We start from the raw sequence: 23532 nt of genomic DNA on the forward strand, positions 1-23532 counted from the left end.
GGAGGTTCTGTGGGACTGTAGGAATGTTTTTTTGTTTAAAAAAGAAGAGATTGAGGTTAATAACGCAATCAGAATGATTCTGGGGAAGCTTTATTTAAATTATTTATGGGAAAGGGATTATGGGAAGGGTTTGGATGATGCAGAGGGCATTTGGAAAGTTAAAAAGTGGAAGGATTTGGTTAAATTATAGGTTTTTGGTGTATATGTTAATTGTTATTATATGTTAATGTTACTGGTTTTTATTATTTTTTTAAGTCTCCTTAGGCGTAAAGGGGATGGCCACGATGACGAACTGGTGTGTTTGAAGAGCATATTGAGATGGTTCCTTTTGGAGCCTTAGGGCGGTGTCAAACACCACTGAGTGGTTTAAAAAAAAAAAAAAATATCTGTTCTTATCAGTTTAATATCTGATATGCCCCCTATCTGGGGGCCATATATTAAATGGATTTTTAGAACAGGGAGATGGAAGAAGAGCTTGCTCTGTCCACTCCATGCATTGTCATGGATGGCCATTCAGGGCGGCTTGCCTCACCGGTCATTCATGCACTCCCGAAACTTGTGTAGGTATAGACATTGTCCCTGGTGCTTTGTGCATGAAGAAACCTCCATGCACATCTTCTGGGACTGCACCTACGCACAGTTGTTGTTGGATGCCCTAGAGACTGAATTCAAGGACTTCGTGCCCAGGAACTGTCTTTCATACCTTTTGGTATTGTATGGACTATTCCCGGGCACCCACACATATGGGGCGACCCAGGAAGCCTGGCGCCTTATAAACTGTGTTAAGGACGCTTTGTGGTTTGCCAGAAATCGTCTCATATTGCGGAGGGAGAGAATGTCCGTTCAGGACTGCCGCAGGCTGGTTCACAGCCTGCTCAGAGACTATTCCATTCGGGATAGCCCTGAGGAAGAAGAGGACTAAACCCCTTTTCTTCTGGTCCTTTCCCCTTGTTTGGACTGTTTTATAAGACTTTGGGACCGTGGCCCCTTCCCCCTCACTTCACAATGTCTGTTGTTTTGTTGATGTATTTCTATGTATTGCCCTCCCCTTATATGTGTCTGTCTGGTCAATAAAGCTTTGGGCATGTGATTCCTCCTCCCTCACCCCCTACCCTCCACACCCATAGTCTTGTATACTGTTGTGTAAATGTTACCGTTAGAATGCATAGTGCATAGTATAGTCTATAGTGTGAGTTTATCTTGTACTGTATTTTATAATATGTACTATACTGTTTGCATGTGTACTGTGTTTTGGCTGTGCTGCGACACGGTATATGTGTGATATTTGTTATCGTCTGTTTTTTGCATTCTTTATGTACAATAAAGACCTGCTTTTTCAATCAAAAAATCTGCTGCCTTGGTCACAGCTGGGGGCATTTGGGGGGTTCTTCATGCTGGAGGTCCCCTGAGAACGGGAAGGCGAGCTGAAGGATTGGAAGTGGAGCGTGTTCAAGATGGTGCGAAATACTTTCCGACTTGCATAGTGCATAGTATAGTCTATAGTGTGAGTTTATCTTGTACTGTATTTTATAATATGTACTATACCGTTTGCATGTGTACTGTGTTTTGGCTGTGCTGCGACACGGTATATGTGTGATATTTGTTATCGTCTGTTTTTTGCATTCTTTATGTACAATAAAGACCTGCTTTTTCAATCAAAAAATCTGCTGCCTTGGTCACAGCTGGGGGCATTTGGGGGGTTCTTCATGCTGGAGGTCCCCTGAGAACGGGAAGGCGAGCTGAAGGATTGGAAGTGGAGCGTGTTCAAGATGGTGCGAAATACTTTCCGACTTGAGGTCGATCTGTCGATTAGAAAGGATGTCGATTTGGATTATATTGTGGAGAAAATCTTGATGGAAGTGGCTGGAGTGAGAAAAGAGGAAATTTTCTGTTTACAGGACTTTCAAAAGAGTGGTATGTACGACATTACTCTGTATGAAATAAGTCGCTGTTATGATGCCTGTGGGAAGCTGAAGGACTGTTTAAAGGGGACTAATGCTATTATGGAAGGCTTTAAACTCAGTGAGTTGTTCTTTGCACCGCAGAGACCACTGTATGTACACTTGTACGACCCTTATACAGACCTAAATTTGGTGAAGTCCTTTTTACTGCAATATTGCACGGAGGTGAAAGGTGAAGAGCGTATGGTTAATACTCATGGTATCTTTAATGGCAAAATTAAATTTTTTGTGAAATTTAAGGCTGACCCAAGTGGGATTGGAGGGGTTAAACAACCACCGGCTAACTTTAATATTGGAGGGAAGCGTGGCTTTCTTTATTATCCTGGACAGCCTACATATTGTAGGAAATGTTTTTGTTATGGTCATGTCCAAAGTGAGTGTCCAGAAGAGAGAAAATGCAGGAATTGTAAGAAAGCTGGTCATGAATCTGCAAAATGTCCAGAAGCTATAAAGTGTGATATTTGTGGTGATACGAAGCATAGGGCAAGGGACTGTCCTGTTTACAAAAACCAGCAGGGAATGAATAAAAAGGAGAATATGCCAGAGCCACAGGGAAAACCTGCTGAGAAGGAGGAATGTGCTGAGGAGGAGATGTGTATGGCTGAGGACTTAACTGTCCGGCCTAGAAAGGTGGGCACGGGGGAATCAGATGAGAATAAACAGAAGGAAAAGGAGAAGAAGGTTAAGAACTGGTCCGAAAGTGAAGACTCAAGTACATCAGAGGAATCAGGAATGGCTGGGACACGGTATGGGGGAAAAAAGGTTGCAGTTATTCTAAAGAATGTGCTTAAGACAGTAAAGACAGAGGTGTTGGAGAAACTGGGTTTTGTATCATGGAAGTCGAACACAGATTTTTGGGTGGTTCCAGAAGGTTTTAAACCAGCCAAAGAGTGGGTTCCTGTTTTTCGAGAAGAGATGAATTATGTGGAGCAATATGAATAATTTTGGTTAGTGTGTTTTTGGAGTATTGTTTAAAATGGCCCCCAGGCTTAGTGTTTGGGGTGTGATCGTTTGGGGAGGTGCATTGGAAAGGAGGTGTGGTTAATGCAAATTTATGTTAGTCTCTATAAGTTAAAAATTATGAAAAAATAAAGACCAGAATGATGAGTTGAAGATAAATGCAAAAGGTTGAGCATGGTTGATGGATAAGTTCCTTTGGGAACGATGCATGTTATCTCAAACCTGATGGTTTAAAAAAAAAAAAAAAAAAAATCTGTTCTTATCAGTTTAATATCTGATACGCCCCCTATCTGGGGGCCATATATTAAATGGATTTTTAGAACAGGGAGATGGAAGAAGAGCTTGCTCTGTCCACTCCACGCATTGACCTGGTATTGCAGTACTTCCAGGACCGGTGCACCTTCCTAATCTGTTATCCAAAAAAAGACTATTTCCATTCCTGGCACTTGATTTGGAGTATCAATTGTTTGTGCACCTTTGTATTTAGAAATGCATGCATTTGCTGCTTCAAGGTTTAACCCTTGTGCATAAATACTTTGAAATCCTGCCTCAGTGTATCATTTTGTGACTATTTCTTGACTCCTTGAATTGTACTTTCTGGAATCGAGGCAGTTAATTACTTGACGTGACACTACACTTGATATCAGCATATGCGGCCTAGCCAAAAGACCGGAAGCCTGCCTAAATTAAATGACTTATCAATCGCTGCGCCCTCCCAATATATATGCAAACACTATGTGACTTACCTACGAACTTACCACGGAAACATCAACTGGATCACAGCAATGGAATTTTTGGACCCCCTCCCTCTCTATTTGAAATGGCTTGTTTTTTTTTTCTTTTATTTCTTTTTTCGCTTCTCTTATATATTTTGTTTTCTTTTGTTAAACTTATATTTTTTTTCTTTTCTCTCTTTTGTTTTGGGAAATTTTTTTCCTCTTTTTTTTTCCGAGCCAAACAATTGATGATCATTGGGAGGGGGATTTAGAAAAAGTATCACTTACCTTTTTCGGACCATCATTTGGGTGGTAACTGCCAATAAAAGAAAACATTGGCCCACCCAGCTCACCTACACATGACTGTTCTCTCTGCCTGTCTGTTCCAAGTGACTGTCTGGCTGTCAGGTTCCGGAATCCGAGTGAGCAGCTTGTGATGTCATAGAGGGCAGATTGTGATGTCACACAAAGGTTCCTGCCACATGAATGCTTGTCCATCTGACTGTCTACTACTGCTGCTGAATGGGCTCAAAACAGGAAAGCCGCCATTGCACCTGATTGTGCAAGATTCCTCCTTCTCCTCTGCAGCAGCTAGCTGATTGATTTAGTCAGCAGCAGTTCGTCAGGGACACAGGCATGCAGCAGCAAAGAGCGAGGAGACAGCTGGCTGCTGCTTGCCTGTTGGTCGTCTGCCTAGTGGGTGTGTGTCTGTTGACGCGACGTCAACAGACGGGGCGGAGCACATGCAAATTCGGCCTCCTACCCAGCTGAGGCTGCCTGCCCGCCGACGACCTAATCACAAAATCAGTTGAATGGCTACTTGTCCTCCAGCCCCTGTCCAGCACTTCAAGTCCTACCTATTCACACCTGCCGCACAGCCAGGTATCTTTCAGACTGCAACGACAAAGAAGTGATGTGTGTGTGTTAGATGTGTCCGTGGTGCTGAACTCTGATCTCCACCAGTGGTGGTGGCCAAATTCCGGTACGCGCGCTTTGCTAGGACCCCATTCGGGTTATCGCTGCTCGGCCTTTTGGCAAAGATCTAGGTCTTTGTCAGGTGGTTGCGGGGGTCCTCCTTTGGAGGGGCCCCGGGGATTTCGAGGACTGATCGGAGAAAGGAGAGGAGAGGTGCCAGTCGGCTGTTTTTTTTGGGACGGAAGGAAGGATGGCGGACGCCAAGAATACGATGCGGGTGAAGATGACCAAGAACTACGGGAATGGACGGTTAAGGTATTTGGTGGAGTTTCTCCTGGAGGAATTATGTGGGGTGCAGAGAAGAGAAATCTTTTGTGTACAGGAAGTCCCTTCTCAGAATTTCTTTGACGTTTCCTTTGTGCAAAAAGGGGTTTATGAATCGACTTTACATAGCCTGAAACTGTTGAGGGGTGAGCCTGCAATGGAGGAGGTGGAGATTATACCTGCCTTAATTGAGGAAAGACCGTTAACAGTGCACGTTTTCAACCCCTTTACAGAGCTAGAAAGAATTGTAGCCTTTTTAAGGCAGTATTGCTCAGAAATACGTGGAGGGGTAATGCAGAAAAATATCTTGGGCATTTTCAATGGTGGTTGGACCTTTTGGGTTTGATTGAAACCAGATGAGAAGGGTCTGTATGGCCTGAAACACCCCCCAGGTTTTTTTTCGATTGGAGATTTCAGGGGCTACCTTTCGTACCGTGGACAGCCTGACTATTGCAGGAGATGCAGGAGATTTGGGCACCGCAAAGGAGACTGTAACAATGATCAAGCCTGCAGAAACTGTAATGACCCTGGTCATGATGCAAAAGACTGCAGAGTGCCCAGAAAATGTGACATTTGTGGGCTAACGGGCCATGTTGCTCGCAACTGTCCAAAAGTCAGTGAGGAGACAAAAAAAGGAAAGAGGCCAGAGGAATATGCTGAACGCAATGCTCGGGCATATGAGGAAAGAAAGGAGAAAGAAAGAAGGGAGAAGGAAGCAGACATGAAAGAAAGGGAGGTGTTTGCTGAGTCCCTCCGCAAAACTGCCGATGAGGTTATTCTCATGGTGCAGGAGGACGAGGCAGATAGCACCCCGAAACTCCACCAGAACCCCCCTGGAGAAGAGCCCCAACAGTCCCAAGTGGAGGAGGGAGAGGGGGAGCTGGAGGACAGTGCGCCCGATATAACGGACGAGAGTTATGAACAGCGGGCGGGAGGCGAGGAAGACGGCTCCGTCATCTTCAGCCCCGCTAATTATAGCCCCGGCAACTGCAGTGTTATCAGCAGAGCACACAGTCCGGTTAGCAGCATCGGCACAGAGGGTGGTCAGAGTTCGGATCCGGATTTTCTGGACACCCCTGACGCTCTGAAGGGAGAAGAGCAGCAGAGGGCTGCAAAAAAGCCACGGATAGAGTACGGTAACATTGAGCCGGGTATGATGACGCACAGACAGATGCTTGCAAACTTTCCGAAGATGGAGATAAAACTTATGTCTCCGGAGGAAATACAGCAAGACGCCAGACAGAGGCATGAGGCAAATGAACGCTTTTGTGCGCATGTGGCAGAGGAGATGGCCAGAGACAGAGGCATGAAGGACGGTGGAGTCTCTGATGAGATGTCCTGACGTGCTTCTGGGAGGAAAGAGTAAAAAATAAAAAAATATAAAGTGCTTAAATTGAGAATCAGAAAGTGGGAATAATTTCCCTAAATGTGAGGGGATGTAAATCAAGGGGGAGGAGGGCGGCAGTTTTTGATTTCTTTGAAACATTAAGTGCTGATGTTATATGTTTGCAGGAGTGTGGAATTTTTGAGGCTCCAAAAAAAGAGGAATGGAGTGGGGGAGATGCTATATGGAGTGGTACAAGAATAAATAAAAATGACGGTATAGGGGTGCTGGTGAAGGGTAGTAGAGTTAGTATAGAGTCTTATGAGGTGATAGAGCCAGGCAGATGTATGCTTGTGAATATAAATTATGATGGATGGTGTTTTAGACTGATAAATGTGTATGCGAGTGCTGATAAAAATGAGAGGAAAGGATTGTTTGAGAAATTGGCTTTGTATGTGGTTGGAAGGAAACCTGTTGTGATTGTGGGTGATATGAATTGTATGATAGATAGAGGGGTGAAAAGAGGAATGGGTGTGGTTAAGAATGATGTCACGTGTGGTATGTTGAGGAGAATGATTGCAGATTTTGCACTGGTGGATGTGGCGAAAGAATGTTGTGTGGATGGACCAAAGATCACATATAGAGCGGATAGAGGTATGATTGAGTCACGCCTGTCACGACTGGGGATTTGGGACCCGGGAGTGACCTTGGTGGCTAGCTGACAACCCAATGGAAACAGGACGGAGGCAAGTGGATACAAATGGGTAATGTTTATTGCATAGAATGAACTGGTACAGGGGACATTTGAAAGTCTGTAAAAGTCTTTGGAAAACTGGGAACTGATAAGTTACTTGGAGGCACGTAGTAGAGGCACGGGAGCACAGGAGCTGGAAAGCACAGAGTAGGGCCACTGGAGTGCAGGTGCCGGAAGCACGGAGTTGGACCACTGGAGAGCAGGTGCCGGAAGCACGGAGTTGGACCACTGGAGAGCAGGTGCCGGAAGCACTGTAGGCAGTGGTGAAGGTGGTTGCGGGTGCAGGTACTGAGGCACGCAGAGACAGGTGGACACAGGTGCAGATGCTAGAGCGTGCGGGTGCAAGTGGTCACAGGTGCAGGTAACTCGGAAGCACAGGTGCAGGAAACTCGGAAGCACAGGTGCAGGAAACTCGGAAGCACAGGTGCAGGAAACTCGGAAGCACAGGTGCAGGAAACTCGGAAGCACAGGTGCAGGTAACTCGGAAGCACAGGTGCAGGTAACTCGGAAGCACAGGTGCAGGTAACTCGGAAGCACAGGTGCAGGTAACTCGGAAGCACAGGTGCAGGTAACTCGGAATGCAGGAACGGATGAACACTGGTGCAGATGAACACAGGTGCAGGTAACTCGGAAGCACAGGTGCAGATAACTCGGAAGCACAGGTGCAGGTAACTCGGAAGCACAGGTGCAGGTAACTCGGAAGCACAGGTGCAGGTAACTCGGAAGCGCAGGTAACTCAGAAGCACAGGTGCAGGTAACTCAGAAGCACAGGTGCAGGTAACTCAGAAGCACAGGTAACTCAGAAGCACAGGTGCAGGTAACTCGGAAGCACAGGTGCAGGAAACTCGGAAGCACAGGTGCAGGAAACTCGGAAGCACAGGTGCAGGAAACTCGGAAGCACAGGTGCAGGTAACTCGGAAGCACAGGTGCAGGTAACTCGGAAGCACAGGTGCAGGTAACTCGGAAGCACAGGTGCAGGTAACTCGGAAGCACAGGTGCAGGTAACTCGGAAGCACAGGTGCAGGTAACTCGGAATGCAGGAACGGATGAACACTGGTGCAGATGAACACAGGTGCAGGTAACTCGGAAACACAGGTGTAGGAACGCTGGAGCAGGTACTTGGAGACATACAGGTGTAGAAATGCTGGTGCAGGGTCTTGGAAGCAGGATACAAATGCTGGGTAACTGGAATACCACAGAGCTAAAGCAGGAACACAAGCTGAAGCTTCCTCCCAAGTTATTGACAACAATGCAAAAGCAAAGTGTCTATGCAGGGCTGGGAGGATAACCCCTCAGAGCAGCACTGATTGGCCATCCGGGTGATTGGGAATGGCCACACCTGGAACAGTCTCTGAATGAGGCCAACAGGGAACTTGTATCTTTCAAGTGGTAACCACAGAGTTAATGGCTGAATCAGAATCACCCAGGTGCTCTTACAAGCAAATACTCAGATCTTGCTGCAGCAGGCTGAGAAACAAGACTGACAGGCAGGTAAGACAGGACAAACACACTGAGTTCTGGCAGGATTGTGACAGTACCCCCCCTTTACGGGTGGCCACCGGACACTTCAGGAACTTTGAAGAAAAGTCACAATTCTGCCTCATCATCAGAACAGGTGGACCATCCATCGTCGACGTAAACGGAATTCCCGTTCCATTGGACACGATAATGAGGATGACTTCCGTCCGGAAGGAACACTTGACTTGGACGAAGAGGACCACTGGAGAAAGACGTAGAATCAAATTCATCAGGGATAACTGAAGTATTTTTGACTGGAACTGAGAGACGAGAAGATCGGGCCCTTGAGGCTAAGGCACCACTAAGACTCAAATTAAATCTTGTTCGATATCCAGGGGCTTTCGGATAGCCATCTTTAGCATCTAACTGAATTTTTCTCAGAGGTAAGACAGGGCAAGATGAAACAGGATTTTCAAGGAAAGGGGTAGAGTCATAATCCTCATCATACTCCGAATCAGAATCCATGTCTAGAGTTAAGACTGCCTTGCTCTGACTGGAGGTTTCTGAAGACTTGTTGGGGCAAGGTACCGTAGAAGGTTCCACTTGAGGATGAGACAGAGAAACACAGCCAACTCTTAAGCTCATGGGTACAGACCTTGAAGATGTGGGATATTCAGCAGAAAACTCGAAGGAATCTTTGGAAGGAGACAGAGCCATATAATTTAGTTCCATATCTATGGACTGAGTCTTCGGTGACGACTGTGAACCAGCCTGTTTTCTGGCAGCCCGAAAATTTTTGATATATTGGTCAAGAAGAGCTTGATCTTGTTCGGAGAGTTCCATCTTGGAGGACTGAGCTAAATCTGTGTTAAAGTATAGAGTCTCTGGGCTGAAGGATAGTACAGACGTGGAAGTAGACAAACTTGGACCAGCTGGAACCGGAGGACATCCGATTGTACTTGAACCAGCTAGGACCGGCAGGGACTCTGGATTGACGGATGGGACCGGATGATCATTGAAGATGCTTAAACCGGCTGGGACCGGCATGGACTCAGGATTGATGGATGGCAACGGATGATCCCTGAATATACTTGAACCGGCTGGGACCGGCATGGACTCTGGACTGACAGTTAAGGCCGGATGAGAACCAGAGGTGTCAGAATCGTCTGGAACCGAATGAGCCTCCTGACTGACGGCTGGAACCGGATCATCAATGGAGGTACTTGAACCGGCTGGAACCGGAGTGGACACAAGACTGCGGACCCCCACTTGGGGCTGGAGACTGCGGACCCCCACTTGGGGCTGGAGACTGCGGACCCCCACTTGGGGCTGGAGACTGCGGACCCCCACTTGGGGCTGGAGACTGCGGACCCCCACTTGGGGCTGGAGACTGCGGACCCCCACTTGGGGCTGGAGACTGCGGACCCCCACTTGGGGCTGGAGACTGCGGACCCCCACTTGGGGCTGGAGACTGCGGACCCCCACTTGGGGCTGGAGACTGGATGTGGTCAGAATCACTTTGTTCTTGGGCTTGCGGAGTGAACAATTCTCAATGAAGTGGTCTGGATTACCACAGTAGAAACATAAATGGAGAGACCTGCGTCTTTGGCGTTCAGATTCTGAAAGCTGGGACCTCCGCTTGCCCTGGACAGAAATTTCGCTCTGAAGGTTGGGAGGCCTTTCAGATTTCACAGGCACTGTCACTGAGACTCCTTTCACTTTGGAGCTGTAGCTGATGGGCTTCACAACCTCAGGAGTGTAACTGAGTAACGTAGTTATTATGGGAACAATTTTTGCCAAAAGTTCTTGCAGCTGGATAAGTGAGTGGTGGTAGGTTCCCATTGGTATTGCTGTCAGATTTTGCATAGCCACTTTAAAGTCACTAGCCAAGTCCAGAGGCTTTTGCATACTGTCACGACTGGGGATTTGGGACCCGGGAGTGACCTTGGTGGCTAGCTGACAACCCAATGGAAACAGGACGGAGGCAAGTGGATACAAATGGGTAATGTTTATTGCATAGAATGAACTGGTACAGGGGACATTTGAAAGTCTGTAAAAGTCTTTGGAAAACTGGGAACTGATAAGTTACTTGGAGGCACGTAGTAGAGGCACGGGAGCACAGGAGCTGGAAAGCACAGAGTAGGGCCACTGGAGTGCAGGTGCCGGAAGCATGGAGTTGGACCACTGGAGAGCAGGTGCCGGAAGCACGGAGTTGGACCACTGGAGAGCAGGTGCCGGAAGCACTGTAGGCAGTGGTGAAGGTGGTTGCGGGTGCAGGTACTGAGGCACGCAGAGACAGGTGGACACAGGTGCAGATGCTGGAGCGTGCGGGTGCAAGTGGTCACAGGTGCAGGTAACTCGGAAGCACAGGTGCAGGAAACTCGGAAGCACAGGTGCAGGAAACTCGGAAGCACAGGTGCAGGAAACTCGGAAGCACAGGTGCAGGAAACTCGGAAGCACAGGTGCAGGAAACTCGGAAGCACAGGTGCAGGAAACTCGGAAGCACAGGTGCAGGAAACTCGGAAGCACAGGTGCAGGAAACTCGGAAGCACAGGTGCAGGTAACTCGGAAGCACAGGTGCAGGTAACTCGAAATGCAGGAACGGATGAACACTGGTGCAGATGAACACAGGTGCAGGTAACTCGGAAACACAGGTGTAGGAACGCTGGAGCAGGTACTTGGAGACATACAGGTGTAGAAATGCTGGTGCAGGGTCTTGGAAGCAGGATACAAATGCTGGGTAACTGGAATACCACAGAGCTAAAGCAGGAACACAAGCTGAAGCTTCCTCCCAAGTTATTGACAACAATGCAAAAGCAAAGTGTCTATGCAGGGCTGGGAGGATAACCCCTCAGAGCAGCACTGATTGGCCATCCGGGTGATTGGGAATGGCCACACCTGGAACAGTCTCTGAATGAGGCCAACAGGGAACTTGTATCTTTCAAGTGGTAACCACAGAGTTAATGGCTGAATCAGAATCACCCAGGTGCTCTTACAAGCAAATACTCAGATCTTGCTGCAGCAGGCTGAGAAACAAGACTGACAGGCAGGTAAGACAGGACAAACACACTGAGTTCTGGCAGGATTGTGACAACGCCTAGATTATATGTTTGCGTCTAAGGACTTCACGTGTGAAAGTTTTGAGCAAATGAATGTGTGTTTTTCAGATCACGAATGTATTAAGGGTGTGCTAGTGTGTAAGGATGGGAAAAAGTATGGAAAGGGGGTGTGGAAATTGAATGCGCAAATGTTAAATGAAAAGGAGGTAAGAGATGTTTTTCAGGAATGTTATGTGGAATGGAAGAGGGAAAAAGGGAAGTTTGCCAGTATCTTGGAATGGTGGGATTGGGTGAAAGGGGAATGTAAGAAGTTCTTTAAGAAGATGGGATATAAATTGGCTAGAGAGAGGAGAGTGAGATATGAAAGGATGAATGAAAGGTTGGATTATTTGTATAGAATGAGAAAGGATGGTGCGGATGTGGCGGATGAAATAATTGAAGCTAGAAAGGAAGTGAGTATTTTTGGCTAGTGTTTATTTAAAACAAGCTAATTGATGTCCTTTGATTAGCTGGTCATCTAATCAGACTTGGTATATATCCTCACTTATTAGGCAGTCCTCTAAGTTAGAAATCTCCTAAGTGAGAAATTACAAAGTGATATTACTTTTAAAGAACAGTTAAAAAAAACAGTTGAAAAACATTGAACAACATCAAGCAAGGTAAATACAATATACATTATTACATCATGCTCACCAAACTGCTACTTCTCATTTCATTACATGGAATTTTCACCAAACTTCACTCATCCTATAATCTCCCTGACACTCACCACTCTGTGCACATTGCCTCTTCAATTATTCACTCCCCTCTTCTAAACACTCATGAGCTCTTTACATACTTCTCTACTTGTATTTTCACATCCACATCCCACCACCAATACAAAAAAACACAAACATCCACCTTTATCTATCTCTCCTTTCTAATCTTATTAGCTGGTGACATATCACCAAACCCAGGCCCAAACCACCTGTCCCACTCAGAATTTACTGGTTGTATGCCTAGAAATTCGGCTAACCTCATAAATATCACATGCCTCCCACCACACTCCAAACAACTTACATGTGCCCTATAGAATGCACGCTCTGTTTGCAATAAATTAACATCCATCCATGACCTCTTTATCTCTCACAAATTCAACCTGCTGCCAGTTACAGAAACCTGGCTCACACAATCAGACACGGCCTCGCCTGCAGCACTGTCACATGGTGGTTTCCACTTCACTCACACCCCCAGGCCTGGTAACTGTAAAGGAGGTGGGGTTGGTATATTACTGTCACAAGACTTCACATACTCAGTTCTACCATCTGCTCCTTCACTCACATTTACATCATTTGAAGTTCACTCTATTAGGGTTTTTTCCCCTTTCTCTCTGCGTGTTGCTGCTATCTATCGCCCACCTGGGCTTCCCAAAACTCAATTTCTAGAAGATTTCTCTGCCTGGCTCCCCCATTTCTTATCCTCTGACATCTTTACTGTCATCCTGGGTGACTTCAATATTGCTATTGACAGTCCACCATCTTTGCATGCTTCCAAACTCCTCTCTCTAACCTCCTCTCTCAGCCTCTCCCAGTGGTCTGACTCCTCTACTCATGAGGAAGGCCACTGCCTTGACCTTGTTTTCACCAGGCTGTGCTCAGTCTCTGATTTTACTAACACTCCCTTCCCTCTCTCTGATCACAATCTCATTACCCTCTCACTCTCTTCCATTACCCCAAGCTCACTGACACTGAAATCATGCAAGCCTACTCTAACCCACAGAAATATTAATTTTCCACAACTTACCACCTCCCTGCAACAACAGCTCTCACTAATTTCTACATTTACCTCTCCTGACTCTGCTGTTTCCCACCTCTACCAGACTCTTATAACAGCCCTTGATGACGTGGCTCCAGCTACCCATTACACCCCACGTAGGCTTAGATGCCAACCGTGGCACACCAAAACAACAAGACAACTACGAAATCAGTCACGTAAAGTAGAACGCCAATGGCGCAAATCTCGTAGTACGACTGATTTCCTCGCATATAAAACTAGCTACTACTCCTACAGCAATGCTTTGGACACTGCCAAACAAACATACTACCAATCTCTCATCTCTTCTCATGCCACCAACCCTAAGCGACTTTTTAACACCTTTAAGTCTCTTCTGTACCCTCCCCCTCCTCCCCCACCGGCTACCATCAGTGCACAAGAACTTGCCTCCTACTTTAAGGACAAGATTGATAACATCCGAGATGAAATGGTATGCTCTTCCACAACCTCTAACCCTCTTTCTTTCCCACCTGAACCCTCTGGCACTTTCTCTTCATCTGAGCCCACAAATGAAAAGGAAGTATCCGCACTCTTCTTATCCTCTTACTCTACTACCTCTCCTCTCGATCCTATACCTGCGCAAGTCATTAAAAATCTATCTCCTGTGATTATTCCAACCTTAACTAAAATCTGCAATCTCTCTCTTACTACTGGTACTTTTCCTTCTCTGCTCAAACATGCAGTGATAACTCCTATTCTAAAAAAACAGAATTCTGACCCTAACTCTCTCTCTAACTATCGTCCTATATCTCAGCTCCCATGCCTCTCCAAGCTACTGGAGAGACTTGTCTACTCTCGCCTCACAAACTTTCTTAACTCTAACACCCTATTAGACCCACTTCAGTCAGGTTTTCGCTCTCAACACTCCACTGAGACAGCACTGACTAAAGTGGTGAATGATCTGGTAACGGCTAAGTCTAAAGGCCATTACTCACTACTTATTCTTCTTGATCTTTCTGCTGCATTTGACACCGTCGATCACTCTCTTCTCTTACAAACACTACACTCCCTAGGTCTTAATGATACAGCCCTTTCCTGGTTCACATCTTACCTATCTGATCGCTCTTTCAGGGTTCGCTTCTCTAACTCTACTTCCTCTTCATTACCTCTGTCAGTCGGAGTTCCGCAAGGTTCAGTTTTAGGTCCTCTGCTCTTCTCAATCTATACCTCCTCTCTTGGCAAACTAATCAGCTCTTTCGGATTTCAGTATCACTTGTATGCTGATGATACTCAAATCTATCTATCAACCCCAGAGTTGTCACCAGTGGTTTTGGGTCAAGTTTCTGATTGTCTCTCTGCCATCTCATCTTGGATGTCTTGTCGCCAACTCAAACTCAATATTTCCAAAACGGAATTACTTTTATTCCCGCCAACTAAGAACAGTTAACATCCTGACATCTCCATCGCTGTTGACAACTCGATAATCTACCCTACCCCACAAGCTCGTTGCTTAGGGGTCATCCTCGACTCTGAACTGTCCTTTCTTCCCCACATTCAATCTGTCTCCAAATCATGTTACATGCATCTAAAAAACATATCCAAAATACGACCCTATCTCACACAAGACACTACCAAATCTCTTATCCATGCACTCATTATATCCCGCATTGATTATTGCAATAGTCTCCTAACTGGTCTTCCCAAGAACAGACTCTCATCACTGCAATCAATTTTAAATGCTGCTGCTAGGCTGATCTTCCTTGCAAGACGCTCATCGTCTGCTGATCCACTCTGCCAGTCCCTCCATTGGTTGCCTGTATATTACCGTATTCAATATAAAACACTTCTAATTGCTTATAAAGCTATTAACCATACTGCACCAGCATATATCTCTGCACTTATCACAAAATATCTCCCATCTCGACCACTACGCTCTACACAAGATCTGCGTCTCTCTTCTGCACGGATCACTAGCTCCCATTCATTATTACAGGACTTTTATCGGGCTGCTCCCATCCTATGGAATGCCCTTCCACGCACATTAAGACTCTCCACCAGTCTCCAAACTTTCAAGCGTTCCCTGAAAACTCACCTCTTCAGGCAAGCCTATCATATTTAAGTTCTACATGCATAACCCTCCGAGGCACTTATGTATTATATAGCTTCCCTTCTGGACTTGTAACTGCTATGCTATTACTGGTGCCTGTCCTTATGTTTCCCCCCTATATCCCTATAGATTGTAAGCTTGCAGCAGGGCCCTCCTACCTCCAAGTCTGTCTGTTGTTACCCAGTTTGTCTTATCACTGTCTACTATTGTAAAGCGCAACGGAATCTGCTGCGCTATATAAGAAACTGTAAATAAATAAATAAATAAAGTGAGGATGGGAATGGAAGAAAGGGGCCGGCGAATTGTGTATGGTGCAAAAGTTGAATGCATGGAGAAAGATGAGCAATGCAGTAGTTTTTTCTTTAAGAAAGTGTGGGGTAAAAGAAAAGATATGGATGTGCTTGTGAGGGAAAATGGTGTAGAAGTGTTTGGGTGTGAGATGAGAAAAGAGGTGAAAGATTTTTATGAGAGTTTGTATGAAAGGAAGGTATGTGATGAGGATATGGAAAGTGAAGTTTTGAGTGTGATTGAGAAACAGGTGTGTGATAGTGATTGGGGAATGTTGAGTAAAAATGTGATTGAGGATGAGATTAAGGATGCAATGAAAGGTATGGCTAAAAATAAAACGCCAGGAAAGGATGGTTTACCAGTAGAGTTTTATGCAAAAGTGTGGGATGTGATTGGTGTGGATGTGGTTGAATTGATGAAGTATATGTTTGAGAATGGGAAGGTGAGTGAGTCGATGAAAGAGGGTGTGGTGGTTTTGATTTATAAGAAGGGTGAAAGGAAGTGTGTGAAAAATTGGAGACCAATAACTTTATTGATTGTGGATTATAAAATGTATGCAAAGGTGTTGGCGAATCGAATGAGAGGTGTGATTGATCAAGTTGTGGATGAAGATCAAGTTTGTGCAGTGCCTGAGAGAAGAATACATGACAATTTGATGCTTGTGAGAGATATGATTGGGGACTGTATGAGCAGAAAGAGGAGAATGTATGTGATGGCTTTAGACTTTGAAAAAGCCTTTGATAGGGTGGCCCATGATTTTATGTGGAGAGTGTTGATAAGAATGGGATTTGCGAGTGTTTTTGTGAGGAATCTGAGAAGTTTGTATGAGGGTGTGTCAAGTGAAGTGTTGATAAATGGGTTTTTGAGTGAGAGTTTTAGGGTCAGCTCAGGGGTTCGACAGGGGTGCCCGCTGTCACCGATTCTGTTTGTATGTGTGTTAGAACCTTTGTTGTGTTTGATTAGAAAGGATAAAGTGATGAGAGGTATGATGATTCCGGGGAGTGGTGGAAGATGTATGAAAGTGTTAGGTTATATGGATGATGTTGTGGTTGTGGGGGAAAATAAGGCGGCTCTGAACAGGGCAAAATTACTGATTGTTTTTTTTGTGGAGCGTCTGCCTTTAAATTAAATTGGGAAAAGTCAAAAATCAAAGTGTTTGGAGGGAAAGGTGTGGATGATGTGGGAAGCCAGTATGTGGAGGGAGGGATACAAATTTTGGGTGTTGTGTTTGATGAGGATATGAGAGGGAAAGAAAGTTGGAATGATTTGGAGAAGAAAGTGAATGCTAGAGTGAGTTTTTGGAGAATGAGAAAACTGACGATGACTGGGAAAGTTTTGATTGTGAAAGCGATTGTGTTGCCAATGTTGTTGTATGTAGCGAATGTTTTTCTGCCGAATGTGATGTGTTTGAAGAGAATTAATAGAATGGTTTTTATGTTTTTGTGGGGTGGGAAGATGGAAAGACTGAAGAGAGAGCATGTGATGAAAGAGAAAAAGAATGGAGGGTTGAGTTTTCCAAATATTGAATTGTATTTAAACTTGAATGGGCTGGTGAGGGTGTTGAGTATGATAGGTAAAAGTAGTAAGGCGGCATGCATGATGAGATATATGGCTGGTGGAATGTTGTGTAAATGGAAGTGGTATGAAAGGAGAATAAGTGAACCGATTGCATTTGAGAGATGTCAGTGGTATGAGAGAATTAGTGCTTTTGTGAGAAAATGGGATTTAGGGAAGATGTGTAAGAATGAGTTGATGAATAAGAATAGAGTGATGCAAGTGGTGAGAGAGAGGGATAGTATGTGTAAGATAGAAGGACTGACTGGGAAAGAATGCGAGGAAGCATGGAAAAAAGTGAGTTTGGATGGTATGAATAATAGACAGAGAGATTTAGTATGGATGAGTTTGCATGGGATATTGCCGGTGCGAATGGTGCAGAAAAGGTGCGACCTCGTGAGAAAGGAGGATTGTCCGAGGAGTGAATGTAGAGAAAGTGAAAGTATTATGCATGTGGTATGGGGATGTAAGTATGCTAGAGATGTGTGGAGAGGAATGGATGGTTTGTGTAAGGAGCTGGGTGGTATCCAGAGGATAACTTGGAAGACTGCGATGTTTGGAATGGGTGCATGTGGGAAGGTGAGAGAGAGAATAATGTGGTTGCTGATGGTATGCGTTTTAGAGTGCTTGTGGGATGTAAGAAATTTGTATGTTTTCAAAAAAGAAGTGATTGAGAAGAATGAATGTATGAGAATGGTTTTGGGGAAATTGTATATGTGTTATGTGTGGGATAAGAGAGATGGGAATGAATGTGATGCAGAGGGTGTATGGAAACATAAAAAGTGGAAGCATCTTGTTAGTTTTAGATAGAGGGTGTGGGTGTATGGGTTTAGATAATAGTTGTTCGTGTATAATTTTTTGATATAGGTGTTTGTGTAAAAATTTGATATTCTTCGAAACATGATAAAGGTGTTTTTGGAAAAAACAAAAAATACAACGGTTGGAAACCATAAATGATGAGAGGAATGGTCTGTCAGAGTGAAGCTAAGGTGGTCGCTGCTCTACGGAGTGACAGATCCTTCTAACCTGAATGGTTTAAAAAAAAAAAAAAAATCTGTTCTTATCAGTTTAATATCTGATACGCCCCCTATGTGGGGGCCATATATTAAATGGATTTTTAGAACAGGGAGATGGAAGAAGAACTTGCTCTGTCCACTCCACGCATTGACCTGGTATTGCAGTACTTCCAGGACCGGTGCACCACCCTAATCTGTGATCCAAAAATAGCGAAGACGTCGAGACTGCGAGGAGGAGAAGACATCGCTGAAGAGGGAGAAGCCGGAGAAGACTGAGGGTCAGACTTGCTCTACTCTGCCCTCTGAAGCGACTGCCGACCCCTCCACCTCTCGACACCGAGGAAGAAGCTCCGCCCCCGACTGCGAGGAGAAGAGGATTTCGCCTGAGGAAGGAGACAACGCACCCTAGCCACCTGGGAGAGGCAGACTTGTTTGCTCTGCCCTCTCGAAGCCTTGCAGCACTCCCGAGCTGCCTAGGAGGGTCAGACTTTTCTGCTCTGCCCTCTGAAGCCTCCACCGCTCCGGAGCCGCCGCCGAGGGTCAGACTTTCTGCTCTGCCCTCCTAAGCTCTGCAACGCTCCCCAGCCTCCGTGGAGGGTTAGACTTGCTTTGCTCTGCCCTCTGAAGCCGTGCATCGCTCTCTAGCCACCTTGGAGGGTTAGACTTGTGTTGCTCTGCCCTCTGAAGAGATCTCCTCCTTCCTCCCTGCCGGGGTCCCGGAAAAGACCCTTTTGCCCCGAGAAGCCGGAAGGATGGCCACAGCCTCCGCTCCGGCACCCCTCGCCGGGAAGAAGGGCAAGTCCCCAGCCGTAACCTCAGCAGATGTGGCCGGCCCCAGCTCCTGCCCCCCTTCAGGAACACCACCAGCGGTGCCCGCCAGGGATTGCTCCAAGGCTACCCCAGCCCTGGAACCCTGGATGAGGCAGACCGTGGTGATGAAGCTGAAGGAGGTGGACGGAAGGGTGCCGGACCTCTCGCTGGTGCAATTCGGCAAGATGATGGTCCTGGACCAAGGATTCTCGGCCCCCGAAGTCCTCAGCACCCAGACCTTCATCAAGGGGATCTTTTACGTCACCTTCGCCACCATTGCCATCTGCAAGAGGTATTGGGAGGCGGTGAAAGCGGCGAAGCCTGATTCCCCTCTCTCTCGCTTTGTGGGCAACTGCCCTATTCAAAGGGAGGAAAGGCGGTTGATGGTTTCAATGCGAAGTCCACATGTGCCTGCCAAAGACATCGTCACGTTCCTGAGCAGATCCTGCACGGTCATCAGGGACCCCACAAGGGTCCTGCTGAGCAACGGGCTCTGGGACGGAAAGTGGTCGGTGGTGGTCAGGCTCCACAAGGAAACTTCGTTCCCAGACGGAGTCAAGCACCTCAAACAGTGCTTCTCCCTGGGGGGAACCGCTGGACTCATCTACTACGCGGATCAACCACGCACCTGTCGAAAGTGCAGTGGGAAAGACCACGTGGGAAGAGAGTGCAAGGTCTCGGCATGCAAGTTCTGTCACGTGGCCGGCCACGAGACAAAGGACTGCCCCACGAAGCTCGTCTGCAACCTGTGCGGCAAAGGAGACCACCTCTACAAGGCATGCCCTGACAGAGCGAGGTCCTACGCCGCAGCAGTGAAGGGAGTTACCCCCATGGTGCCTCCCCAGCCGGTACAGAAACAGCCAAAGCCGAAGCCGCAGAAACAAGGTGGTAAGAAACCCTCCCCTGCCATCCCCACCCCTCCTCCCCTACCTCCCTCTGTGACAGCACCCCCATCCACTGCTGCTCACCCCCCTTCCTCACCCTCCCGACCTCTTGCCCAACCCACCCCTCTTCCCTCCACCCCCTCTGCCCCTCCCCTCTCCGAGGAGGAGTTTCCACCCCTTGCCTCTGCAGGTCCGACCACGCTGAGACGGAAGAGGAAGGTGTTGGAGAGCCCCGCTGCCGACCCGGAAACTTCCAAAAAGGCAGCAGTTGAGTTGGTGGAACCACCCCAGCCCGCCCCCACCCTCGAGGAGGAGATGGCGGCCTTGGTGGAATGTTACGACGAGTTTGGGGCGACTGAACTCGTCTGCGACAGCGACATCGACCAGCTGCTTGGCATTACGGAACCAACCCATGAAGGAGATCCAGCTGCAGAGCCGGACGCTGCGCCCCCTGATGGGAGTGGTAACGTAAACGTATCGTAACCTAACCTGCCCTTTCTCTTAACAGATGGTAGCTTTTAATATTCTTACCATTAATGTGAGGAGCATTAAGGATAAGGCTAGGAGACAGTCTGTTTTTACTTTCCTTGACTTTCAGAAATGTGATGTATACATGTTGCAGGAATGCTCTCTCCCTTTCTCCAGGTCCTACAAGCACCTGGCCTGGCAGTGGTCCCATGGCCCGTCCTACTGGTCCGGTGGAGGTGAGTGTAAGTCTACAGGGGCAGCCATTCTGATCAGGGGGAGCCTCTTCACGCTGGATTCTGTTCAGGAGCTTGTCTGCGGCAGACTCATTGTCGTAGACGGCTCCTGGGCAGGTGAGCCTATCAGGCTTATCTGCGTGTACGCTTCACCTATCAAGAATGAGCGTTTGGAATTATTCCAGACCCTGCGGACCCAGCTCGCCACCACCAGGGCTGTAGTGATGGCTGGAGACTTCAACTGCCCGATCGAAGGGGATGGACGAAGCACCTGCAACTCTGCGAAGCTGGACATCACGTCCAATCTGCTCCGGGAAATGGTGGCCGAAGCGTCACTGCGGGACGCTGTGGGCTCCATGGGGACAGGCTCCGTGAATTTCACGTGGAGCCGCCCCGATGGCTCTGTGCGTTCCCGCATTGACTTTGTGTTCACCTCCCGGGCAGTGCAGCAGGTTAGGCATTCTATGGTTCCCTGCTTCTTCTCTGACCACAGGGCCATTCTCTTCCAAGGTATCCTGGGCCATGGTTTTCCATCTGGCCCAGGCTCCTGGAAGTTGAACTGTGCACTGCTGGAAAAGGAGGAGGTATTGGCTGAACTTAAGGATGCCTACATCACATGGAAAAATGACAAATGTTATTTTGACTGCATGTCTGACTGGTGGGAATATGCCAAATCTAACATCCGCAGTTTCTTTCAGGTCAAAGGGCGTATCCAGGCATGCGACCGTAAGAGGAACCTCAGAAATCTGCAGCGTGAGCTCCAGTCCCTGGTGGACCTCCAGCGGTGCGGCTGGGACGTGAAGGACGACCTGGATGAGACCAAAAAGAGCCTGAAAAGGCACTTTGAGGAGGAGTCCAGACGTATCGTCTTCCGTTCCAAGGTGGAGAATCTGGAGAAGGGTGAGAAGTGTTCTTCATTCTTTTTCAGGAAACTCCACTCTGGCCACACGCCCCTGACCGAGCTGCGAGATGAGAATGGCATTCCCAGACAGGGGAAGGAGGGCGCGATGAAGGTCGTCTGCGACTACTACAGCGACCTCTACTCCCCTAAGACGACTGACAACGACATGGCCGACAAGTTCCTGTCAGGTATCACTAACCCTATTGATCCTGCAGGCAGATCGGCGCTCGATGCTCCCCTGATGCTGGAGGAGGTATTCTCTGCCACCAAATCCTTTAGGCAAGGCAGGACCCCAGGTAACGATGGTCTCCCAGCTGAGCTCTATGTAGCGCTGTGGGATCTAATCGGCCCGGACCTGCTCGAGCTGTATGAGGAGATGGTGGTGGAGGGAAAAATGCCTCCTTCGCTGAGGGAAGGGATGATCACGATCTTGTATAAGCGGAAGGGGGAGAGATGTGAGCTGAAAAATTGGAGGCCCATCTCTCTTCTGAACGTGGACTACAAGATCCTCGCCAAGGTACTGGCCAATAAGCTGAAGGCTGGCATCGGACAGATTGTTCATCCGGATCACACCTGTGGTATTCCAGGCCGCAGGATCGCAGACAGCCTTGCCCTCCTCAGGGACACGGTCCATTACGTGAAAGATCGTAATGTGCGCACGGCCCTGATCAGTCTTGATCAGGAAAAGGCCTTCGACCGTGTCTCCCATGAGCTGATGGGTAAGGTGCTGCGAAAATTTGGTCTTGGTGAATTGTTTTGTTCGTATGTTAACCTTATGTACCTTGATATCCACAGCACGGTGTTGGTGAACGGCTGGAAGACTGACCCCTTTCCTGTTCTCTCTGGGGTCAGACAAGGCTGCCCTCTTTCACCTCTTCTTTTTGTTTGTGTTATAGAGCTCCTGGCCCTATCCATCAGACAGAATCCAGAGATTAGAGGGATCACCGCACCAGGTCCAGACCACCCAGTGGTCAAGTGCTCGCTGTACATGGACGACGTCACTGTCTTCTGCGCGGATCAACGCTCAGTGGCAGCACTCGTCCAGACCTGTGAGGACTTCGGCCGTGCTTCGGGGGCAAAAGTCAACTGCGGGAAGTCAGAGGCCATGCTCTTCGGAAAGTGGCACCTGTCGTCCTCGGCTCCTTTCCCATTTACCATCAAACCGGACCTCATCAAAATTCTGGGGGTCTGGTTCGGTGATGATGGAGCCGCCCGGAAGTGCTGGGATGAGAAACTTGCAACAGTGAGACAGAAAATAGGACTGTGGAGCCTCAGAGACCTTTCCATCGAAGGGAAAGCCCTTGTGCTGCGGAACGAGATTCTTCCCGTCCTGCAGTACACAGCCCAGGCCTGGCCGCCGCCAACTGCGGTCTGCAAGGCCATTACCCGGGCCACTTTCCACTTCATCTGGGGCTCCAAAATGGACAGAGTGAAGCAGAGCTTTATGTACAAGGATCCCCTCAAAGGTGGCAAAGGCATTCCAGACATTCCAACTATGCTGAGAGCCTTCTTTGTATGTACTTGCATCCGCAGAACTTTGATTGACAATTGTGCCGGCTCTGCAGGGAACTCCATGTCCCGCTTCTTCCTCCTGCCTTTGTGGAGGACCCTTAAATGGGACAAGTGGGACAGCTCCATCCCTTACAACTGGACCACTCCGTGGTTTTACCTGGACGTGTCCAAGTTTGTGAGGGAACACCAACTGGAGGGATTGAAACCCGACTTGTGGAAGCCAAAAACTGTCCACAAGCTCATCAGAGCCAAAGACACTATGGAATCGATCCCAGGGCTCCCGGCGGCAACTGTTAAGTTTGTCTGGGAGTACGTGGCATCCAAGAGACTGAGTAATAGACATAAAGACTTGTCATGGATGGCCATCCAGGGGGGTTTGCCTCACCGGTCATTCATGCACTCCCGAAACTTGTGTAGGTACAGACATTGTCCCTGGTGCCTCGTTCGCGAGGAAACATCTATGCACCTCTTCTGGGACTGCACCTATGCACAGTTGCTGCTGGATGCCCTAGAGACTGAGTTTAAGGACTGTGTGC

The 23532-nt window shown here is 47.6% G+C and overlaps 2 non-coding genes and 1 pseudogene across 2 annotated transcripts; all 3 read left to right on the plus strand.

The window, feature by feature from the left end:
* Positions 1–321: 321 nt before the first annotated feature.
* LOC146012687 (U2 spliceosomal RNA) lies at positions 322–527 on the plus strand (annotated as a pseudogene).
* Positions 528–3129: 2602 nt separating this feature from the next.
* On the plus strand, positions 3130–3326 carry LOC146012664 (U2 spliceosomal RNA). Its single transcript, XR_014445779.1, has one exon. It is a non-coding gene; the product is annotated as a U2 spliceosomal RNA (small nuclear RNA).
* Positions 3327–18185: 14859 nt separating this feature from the next.
* On the plus strand, positions 18186–18378 carry LOC146012677 (U2 spliceosomal RNA). The gene has a single exon (XR_014445782.1). It is a non-coding gene; the product is annotated as a U2 spliceosomal RNA (small nuclear RNA).
* Positions 18379–23532: the final 5154 nt, after the last annotated feature.

The sequence above is a fragment of the Crinia signifera genome, chromosome 6, assembly GCF_055691185.1.
Source record: "Crinia signifera chromosome 6, ASM5569118v1, whole genome shotgun sequence".
Classification (NCBI taxonomy): domain Eukaryota; kingdom Metazoa; phylum Chordata; class Amphibia; order Anura; family Myobatrachidae; genus Crinia; species Crinia signifera.